The sequence below is a fragment of the Octopus sinensis genome, linkage group LG14 (assembly GCF_006345805.1).
Source record: "Octopus sinensis linkage group LG14, ASM634580v1, whole genome shotgun sequence".
In the NCBI taxonomy this organism is placed as follows: Eukaryota; Metazoa; Mollusca; class Cephalopoda; order Octopoda; family Octopodidae; genus Octopus; species Octopus sinensis.
In genome coordinates, this window is record NC_043010.1 from 52,532,767 (window position 1) to 52,543,004 (window position 10,238).

General features: G+C 36.5%; 1 long non-coding RNA gene across 1 annotated transcript; it reads right to left on the bottom strand.

The window, feature by feature from the left end:
• Positions 1–1,428: 1,428 nt before the first annotated feature.
• On the bottom strand, positions 1,429–9,910 carry LOC118766009. The gene is made up of 2 exons (XR_005001935.1): positions 9,702–9,910; positions 1,429–1,705 (listed from the first exon to the last, which is right to left on the bottom strand). It is a non-coding gene; the product is annotated as an uncharacterized LOC118766009 (long non-coding RNA).
• Positions 9,911–10,238: the final 328 nt, after the last annotated feature.

The following is a 10,238-nucleotide window of genomic DNA, read 5'->3' on the forward strand; positions in this document are numbered from 1 at the left end:
CTTTTATCTTCTAAATGTTACAGTCATTAGATTGCAGCCATGCTGGAGCACAGCCTTGAAGAATTTTAACAGGATAAATTTCCTCGAGCAGTTATTCTATAAGTATTTTTTGCCAAACTGCTAAGTTACAGATCTATAAACATACCAACACCAATTGTCAAATGGGATGGGGGATGATGACAAACACAGACACAAATACAACACATCATCAATATTTAATGTCCATTTTCCATGCTGGCATGGGTTAGATGGCTTGGCAAAAACTGCCAGCTCGCCACATTAATAATAGTAATAATGATGATGATGATAACAATAATTAATAATAATAAGAAGAAAGGAAATAATGAACATGAATGATAATCGATGTAGCATTCTCCAGTGACAACAGGATCAATGTGAAAGGAAAATAAAAAATAAACAGCTATGATGATTTGAAATGGGAAATATGAAGGTTGTTGTTAATGAAGAGAGTAGATGTTATACAAATAGTAATTGGTACACTTTGAAGCATCAGCACTCAACTACCAACATGGCTGAAAAAGATTGGTGCAAGTGTGAAGGTAGAACCCCTTCAAATATCAGCATTGCTTGGAACTGCAAAAATTCTTTGCAGGGATCTTCAAGCATGACCGGTAAACAAGTGTCACCTTAGTCTGCTGGCTGTGGACAATAGACACCATCATACCCAGCAAAATAAGCTATGAGTTTTCATAGAATAATAATAACAATAATAATAATAATAATACTTTCTTTATTCATTCATTCTTCTTTTAATATTGATTTCTTTGTTAGTAGTAATGATTTCAAACTTTGGCCCAACCCCGGCAATTTCAGGGGAGGGGATGAGTTGAGTACATTGACCCTGAAAGGATGAAAGGCAAAGTCAACCTCGCCGTTCATCCTTTTCAGGGTCAATAAAATAATAATAATAATAATAATAATAATTGTGAATAAAGATATAAATGTAAGTAAAAAATATACACAAATAATTGAAGAAGTTTGGATAGGAAGTCATGTAGACACCCTACAGAAAGTTTGCCTCTCAGGGACAAGAAAGATTATCAGAAGAGTTTGAAACAGTTGAAAGCTTGTGAATATCTCAGGTTTCAAGTAGTGACCCGCAGCCCACATAAATTCTAGAAGGTATAAGAAAAAAACTGAGTCAGTCAAATAATAATAATAATGGCTTCAAATTTTAGTAGAAGACCAGCAATGTTGGGGTAAGTCGATTATATCAACCCCAGTCCTCAGCTGGTACTTATTATATCAAGTCTGACCTTTCAGAGTTGGTAAAATACGAACCAGCTGATAAAGTTGATGTTGGTGGAATTTGAACAGACAAACTGAACAATTCCTATTTTCAATCATCATTTTCTATGTTTATTTTTACGGCTGAGACTGTTGCGGTTTTCTAATTGCAGATTGTTACTAAATTCCATAACCCTTTCAGTGGTGTGCATCTCTTTGGTTTGGTTACTTTCTGCTCTGTTTGTCACTCTGTTTCCATATGCATTCTCTGTTGTATGTGTATTGCACGTATAATTGGTTTCCCTGTAAGTGGTATTTGACTCCTTTGAAGAAAAGTATGTATAAAGCGCATAAACCAGACCAGCTGCAGCAGCAAGAGCACCACCTAGTTGAATACCTTCCATCAGAGGTGAAACATTCCGTCTGTAACTTCCCATCTTAAACAATCAGAAAATACCTGGATGAAAAAATTGGATAAAGTTATTATATATAATACTAGCAGTATCGCTTGGCGTTGCTTGGGTTTGTAAGGGAAATAACTATATAAGCATTTTTAGAGAGTTACTTCCCTTGTATAACCCGAACAAAAATCATTAAAAATGCGGAAAAATGATGGTAAATTTTTTTTTAAATCGTAGACTCATAGTAGACGCGCGCTAATACCCAGAAGGGCTTGATATGAATGACGACTATAAGATACCTGCTTTTGGTTAAACTGCATCGCAAAATGTGGGAGTAGTTAGGAATCTAAATTGGAGGAGACAGAGTCTCACACACACAACTTCAATTTTATATATAAAGATAATCAAGTTATATATGATGGGGTGCTGAAAGGTTCCTGGCTTTAAGGGTATCGCGAAAGACCTGGTTGGAAGGCCAACATTCTGAGTTCTTTTTACAGGGCTTAGAAAAACTAAAGGACTGCTGTAATAAGTGTGCGAATCTGAGAGGGGAATATGTTGAATAAAATCATAATTAATTGTATTTTCTTTTACCCAAAGCCAGGAAATTTTAGTACCCCCTCATGTATGTGTGTGTGTGTGGGTATACAAGGGAGAGATGAAATGTTCCTGGCTTTAAGGGTATCATGAAGGTACTGGTCGGAGGCCCAAACTTCCGAGTTCTTTTACAGGGCGTAGAAAAACTAGATGACCGCTGGCAAACGTTTGTGAATCTGAGAGGTGAATATGTTGAGTAAAATCATAATTAACTGATCCACCTGTATTTTCTTTTACCCAACGTCAGGAACATTTCAGCACCTCCTCACAGGTACATAGGTAGACAAAATGATCAAGAAACTAAAATGTAAAAACTGAGATATCAAATGAGCATTACTGTTGAGTAAAACAGTGATGAAGACATTCTATATATGACCATCCAGTCTTTGTGAATATCAGAGAATACATTATCTAGAGTGTCCTTCATCATTCACACACACATATACACTATAGTTATTGCTTTCGTCTCTTATAGAGATATTCTAACTAACTAATCTGCTTGTTGTAAGATCAGTGACTGTGTGTCACTTGGTTTCTATTTATTTTGAGCTGGAATGAGCTACTGCTATCTCTAGATGAGTATCCACCACTGCGGATGACCACAAAGAAGTTGAAACCATACAATCTGGTGGTCTCATGGGTGCAGATTGCAATGATTAACCAGCTGGAATAGGTATCCTCCTGTGGTTAAAAATAGCAGTAATGTCAGTTCCTAGGGAACAGCCATGGTGACAAATATCATTTCCCATTATAGTTACTACTTTCATCCCTTATAGAGATTTTTTAACTAGCTATTTCACTTTGCAGGTACTTTGGTATAAATTTTTATGGGTTTTTTTCCCTTTCTTTGCAGATTAATTGGACCATGTTGTTTAAATTCATATCAATTTTATACTTTAGATCAGAAATATATAAGAGTTTTTCAGCACGTATATATCCATATGTTATATATAAAATCATTTGCTGCGTCTAAAACTGAGACAACATCCTGTCACTAACCCTAACTCTAACCCTCACCCTAAATTTTAGCCTTTCGTTTTTTTTGCCTTAATTGTTACGCGTGTCTAAAATTATTCGTTTTGTTTTGAGTTTTTGCTTTCGTTTTTTTTTTCTTAATTGTTAAATTAAAATTATTTTCCATTGCTTTCGTTTTAGCCTTTCGTTTTTTTTTTTTTCTTAATTGTTATCCTTAAATTAATTTAACAATTAAGAAAACAAAACAAAAAAAAAACGAAAGGCTAAAATTTAGGGTTAGTGACAGGATGTTGTCTGTTTTAGACGCAGCAAATGATTTTAGCTAAATAGAGGGCATAGGATTGGTTAAAATTCGAAAAATTAAACTACATTAAACAAACAAATTACAATTTTCCCAAGAAAGCCAAGAGAAAAAAATGTTTTATTTTGACACATTCTACCAGTATACGAAGTTTCAAAGTGTTTAGTTAATTAGAAATTGTGTTGAAAAGCGCTGTTCAAAAGGAAAAGATCCACTTTTTCGAAAAATGATTTTTTTAAAACTCCATCTTCCCCTCACGGAACAGTTTTTTTTTAATTTTGTGGGCACTATTCACGATGAATTTTTTGGAAACTACGCACTTAAAACCTGTAGAAGTATTTCCGGTAAAAACAACAACAAAAAACATAAGTATTTTCAGACGATAAGTGTGATTTAAGGGAGATTTGGCTGTTGTTTCTAGCATGCCCCATGGGAGACTTGATTAAAATCATAAATTGTCAAAAATAATTTAATAGCATTAATGAATTTATGCTATTAATGGGAAGAAAATACTGAAAAAGACACCAATAGGTGAGAAAGAAATGAGGAAGTGGTCATGGGATATACTAGAAACAACAGCCAAATCTCTCTTTAATCACACCTTTTCGTCTGAAAATATTTGCTTTTTTTTTTTTTAAATGAAAAGGCTTCTCTTATAGTTTTTAAGTACATAGTGCCCGCAAAATCGACCAAAATCGGTCCAGAGAGAAGATGATGAGGGCCGGGCAGAGTTTTAAAAATCATTTTTCGAAAACATTTTTTTTTTGTTAAAAGGATGCTCCAGATCATTCCCAAGGACACCTCCTTGAAGAAAAAAAATCTTAAACCCCAATCCCAACCCCGTCAAAGCGGAGAATTTTAATTTATGTGGGCTGCCTATCGCTGACGTCACGTCCACCGAAAAGTTTATTTGAAAAGATAGTATTATTTGATACCACCCGCACGATTTTCACTAAGAAATAATAATAATAATAATAATAATAATAATAATAATAATAATAATAATAATAATAAAAAGACCACGTATCCGAAAATTGAACCAAATCCTGATTGAAAAATCAGTTACTGGATCAAATCTTCCCAACACACAGGAGCTGGACGAACCCCACAACCGGAATATTCCAACAGATGGCCATCCATGCTCATCACCAAATAATCAAAAGAAAAAGAAGGAAAAATGGTCTAGGGAAGATAATAAAGAAGTTCTCGAGGCCTTCTACCATGCCATATATTTCCCCACAGATAAGTCTAGCACTGTACAAGCATACTTAAACTGGAGACAGAAACACCCTGAAGTAAGACCCTACATAGACAGTAACAAGCTTGCCAATGTTAGAAGAAACATTATAAAAAAGAAATTACTGACTGAAGTAGAGATTGATCAGGTTAGACAAGCAATATCGGATAAAATGAACGAAGCTGCAGCTAGAGAAGATAATACAGAGGAAATGATTATAGACCAGCCCAGGGCGGATAAAAACGAAGAGAGGATTGAAAGAGTTAGTATAAGTGATAGGCAAAGTGAAATACGCCCTGAACCAATCATAAACACTAAGACAGATGTGCATCAAATAGATAAAGAAAGTCACACAAATATTGACCCAACAGAACTACATGAGCTAAAAAATCAAATCATGATTGAATGGCTGAAATTAAGAAACCAGCATGGATGAGCGTGATACACTTCCTAAAATCCGCAACTCTCACCAAAACATGAAAATAATTGGTAAAATCCGGCTTGCACTTAAGGATATAATTCAGTTAATGATGTTGATATCACAAACCTCAACCACCTATACTATGCATCCGCGAAAATCTCAACGATCCTATGTGGTGTAAAGATTAGAAAACGGCAACAGTCCCACAAAAAGCCTTCTTGGCAAGAGCGTCTGCAACAACAAATTAAAGTATTTAGATCTGACATTGATATTTGAAAAACCTTAAGGCTCACAAGGCTACCAAACCTACAAAAACCCAAAAATTACTGAAAAAATACAATATGAAAACTATACTTGATATTGATGCCACCATAGAAACCATCAAACAAAAGGTATCTGCCAAAGCTACCCGCATAGCGAGGTATGAAAGCGTGTTAGATTTTTCAAGGACAACAACATGTTCAAAAAAATAACACCAAGAATTTTTACAGGAAGATAGGAAAAACAGCGTTTACTGCAGGGTCTGTACCATCAAAAGAAGAAGTGCAGAGATTTTGGAATAAAATCTGGGCAGAAGAAAAAACACACAACGAAAAGGCCCCCTGGATTGACAGAATATCTACAGAACTGGACCCCTTAGAAGAGCAAAAGTGGGAGGGTGTCAAGGTAGAAGATATAAGATCTGCTCTCAGGAGGTCAAGCAAATGGAAGTCTCCAGGAAAGGATAAAATTCCTAACTTCTGGCTGAATGCCTTCCCAGAGAGCCATGAACTGCTAACAGACTGTACAATGATGTTCTGCAACACCCTAGTAGGATGCCTCCTTGGCTAGTTAATGGGTTAACATTCCTGCTTCCAAAAAGTGAAGAAACAAATGAACCAAAAAACTATAGACCCATAACCTGCTTAACAACTATGTACAAAACTCTAACATCTGTCCTGACGGAATATACCTATAGTTTTTTAACAGACAGCAGCATATTCCCTAATGAACAGAAAGGATGTAAACGTGGATCCTACGGCTGTAAAGACCAACTACTCATCAATAAGATGATCTTAGAAGATTGTCACAAACGACACAAAAACTTATCAATAGCCTGGATAGACTATAAAAAGGCTTTTGATAGCCTACCACATAGCTGGATTAGGAAATGCCTTGAAATGTATAAGATAGCACCAACTCTGCGAAACTTCTTGACTGTAAGTATGAGATCATGGAGAACCACACTAACTCTGACAGTGACAGTGAATCCCTAAATGCTGGTGATGTAAAAATTTCGTGTGGCATTTTCCAGGGTGACTCACTGTCACCACTCCTCTTTTGTTTATCCTTAATACCTCTCTCAAAGCTGCTCAATGACGTGCAGTACGGGTATAAAATGTTTGATAAAAATATAAATCATCTCGTTTACATGGATGATTTAAAGCTTTTTGCAAAAAATGATCAACAACTCAAGGGCTTACTAGCGATAGTCAAACAATTCAGTGACGACATCAGAATGCAATTCGGCCTCGATAAATGTGCAAAGGCTACCTTTATCAAAGGAAAAATGACAGACAACACTAACGTTAACCTTGACCAACAGAATGTCATAAAAGAACTAGACCCAGCGGAGAGCTACAAGTACCTAGGGGTAATTGAAGGGAACGGAATAAGGCATTCAGAGATGAAGGAAAGGATCAGGGAGAATGCTATCGAAGAGTGAGAGCAATACTCAAGACAGAGCTGAATGCAAGAAACAGGATCGAAGCAATCAATGCATTAGCTATACCAGTCGTGACTTACAGTTTCAATATGTTAACTGGTCAATTACTGAAATATGTCAGCTCGACAGAAAAATAAGGAAACTGTTGACAATGCATAGAATGCACCACCCTAAGGCAGATACAGAACGACTCTATCTGCCAAGAAAAGAGGGAGGCCGTGGTCTTTTACAACTGGCAATAACAATGAAGATTGCTACAATTGGCCTAGATACCTACCTGAAAAACTCTGAGGACTGGATGTTAAACTTGTCTCAAAACATGAAAACAAGAAAGCATCATACTCAGTCACAAAACAGGCAAAGGAATATCTAAGTGAATTCCGAATACAACCAATTTCGGAATTAGAGATAGACATACAAGAAACAAGCACAGAAAAAGCTAGGCGCATGAAAACCCGTGCCAAAACTGCGGCCTTAGATATTCTGAATAATAAATGGCAAGAAAAACCTCTCTACGGCAAATACCCAAAGAGAGCGAATAATGCAGATATCGACAAAGCCCTGACCCATCAATGGCTAATGGCCTCTGGCTTAAAATCTGAAACAGAGGGGTTTATCATAGCAGCTCAAGATCAATGCCTACCAACAAGAAACTACCAGGCCAACATATTAAAGATCAGAAGCAGTCCAACGTGTCGTGTATGCAAGCAACAAAATGAAACCATTGACCATGTGGTCTCCAAGTGCAGTCTTCTAGCGCCTACAGAGTATTTCAACAGGCACGATAGAGCTGCACAATATATTCACTGGGTAATCTGTAAAAACCTGGATTTGCCCCATGAAAAAAACTGGTGGGAACACAAACCACCCCCAGTGCTTGCAAATGACCACATCTCACTCCTCTGGAACTTCACCATTCAAACTGACAGGAAGATAGATGCAAATAGGCCAGACATCATATTGAAAGACTTCAAACAAAGAACATGCCTCCTCATTGATATGACTGTCCCAATCGATATAAACGTATCTGTCAGGACCTACCAAAAACTGAGCAAATATAAAGATCTTGAATAGAAATCAGCAAAATGTGGAAGCTGAAGACTAAAACAATACCTGTTGTCATAGGTGCCCTGGGAATGATAGCAAAAGGGGCTGATAGCTACCTAACTCAGATACCAGGAAACCCAAAAATGGCAGAAGTTCAAAAGATAGTGCTCATGGGAACTGCTCATATCCTACGCAAAATACTCTCTATGTAACCTCAAGGTTAAAACAACCATAATTTTCGGTTTAAAAAAAAAAAAAAAAAAAAAACCTTTTTTTTTAGACATTCATTAGTACAACATCCCCACCCCCCAAATATATGGCACACTAGGCATAACAACAACATGAACTTCCAACCCTGTTTTCTCTTGAGGTCTCTGGGTGAGACTTGGAGCCAACTTGTACAAATATAAAGCAAAAGTCAAACATAGAATAATAATAATAATAATAATAATAATAATAATAATAATAATAATAATAATAATAATAATAATAATAATAATAAAAAAAAACTCGGATTTTTTGCTTGGAATCAAGTACCTTGACCTCGATTAAATTGTTTTCATTTCTCAACTAGCAGAATCGTTAACACGCCAAACAAAATTCTGAGAGCTATTTCGTCCGTGTTTTCTTTCTGGGAAAAAAGAAAAAAAAAAGTTTGCAACATATTAGGAGGTCAAGGTACTTGATTCCAAGCAAAAAATCCGAGTTTTTTTTTTTTTTTTCTTAGTGAAAATCATGCGGGTGAAAGTATCAAATAATACTAAAATAACAGCCAAATTTCAAACAACTGCGATAACATAATTCTGAGTAATTTTCCGCAGTAATATGACAGAGTAATTCATGTGAATGTGTACATTTCTTTCTTTTTTTTGTTGTTTTTTTTGGGGGGGGGGGGGTTGAAAGTTATAAAAAGTATGAGTGCAGAAACAACAGCAAACTCTTTTGAAAAAAAAAAAAAGTAAAATAGCAAAGAAATACTGTGACAAAGTGAAATTAAAGAGAATCGTTTGACCAACTCAAAACATCGTGTTTGTAGATGGCTGTTATTTCTAGCATGTGGATAGCCTGCTTGAAGGCCAATGCCGTAGAATTGGGAAGGAAGGGTGTTGGTTGTTTTCTTTCTTTCAATATATTTCGTCTGCCGTACCTACATACATCTTTATTTTTTTTCTCTTTTATTTGTTTCAGTCATTAGACAGCAGCCATTCTGGAGCACCGTCTGGAAGAATTTTTAGTCGAATCGGCCTCGGTGCTTAATTTTCTTTTTTTCTTTTACTAAGTTACGCGTACATAAACACACCAACACCTGTTATCAAGCGGTATAGGGGGAACACACACAAACATGTATATATAACGAAACATCGCCAGATCCCCTATACACATTACTCTGTCTCTTCACACACACTAACAGAAGCACTTCACTTACACAACATACTGTCTGTCTCCCACACCCCATCAAACACACACGCACACACACACATCTACATCAATGCTTCACATGCACGGTAACTTCAAAAGAACTTCCCTCGTCATACAATCGCTTTCTCTTAGTCTCTTTCGCTCTCATTACTTCAAAAGTTCTCGCAAGCCCATATGTAAAAAAAAAATTTTTTACGGAAATCGACGGAAAGGTCTACTAGAGACGAAAGATTGCCAGGGCGAAGTTTCGCTTGTCGTAGCACACTTCGCCTAGAGTTGAATAAAATAATCAATTGTGCGTTAAAGTTTCATATAAATATGTGATAATATTAACAATTAAACAGACTTACTAAGATATCTTTTGTGATACACAGTTGCTGCTATATGTATGACTGGACCTTTCCGAAGCGAATGAAGTTTTGTATAAAGAGATTTTATAATAAGCGATAATGAAGTACTTTCACTTGCTGCAAATTTCTGGGAAACACACGCTATTCATGGAAATAAGATTTTTTTTCATGGTTGCTCGGCGTGCCTGCTGATAGCTGTGAGCCTATGTGTCAGAGAAAGAGAGAGAGAGAGAGACGGGGGGGAGAGAGATTGAGAGAGAGACGGGGGGGGGAGAGATTGAGAGAGAGAGAGTTTTCAAGTTAGTCTGTCGCTAGCTGTAATATCTGTGCAGTTGAGAACTAGTTCGGCAACTGAAATTTCATTATGTTATCGCAATTGTTTGAAGGCCAAGGCCGTTAGAAATTGAAATTTTACGAACACGATTGACAGTTTTCTGTCCATCCGCTCAGCATCTAGTGATATTCACCATTGACTCAACAAGCTCATCTCCTGGAATACTCAACATCCACCATGCTGCATCCCATGATTTCAATGTA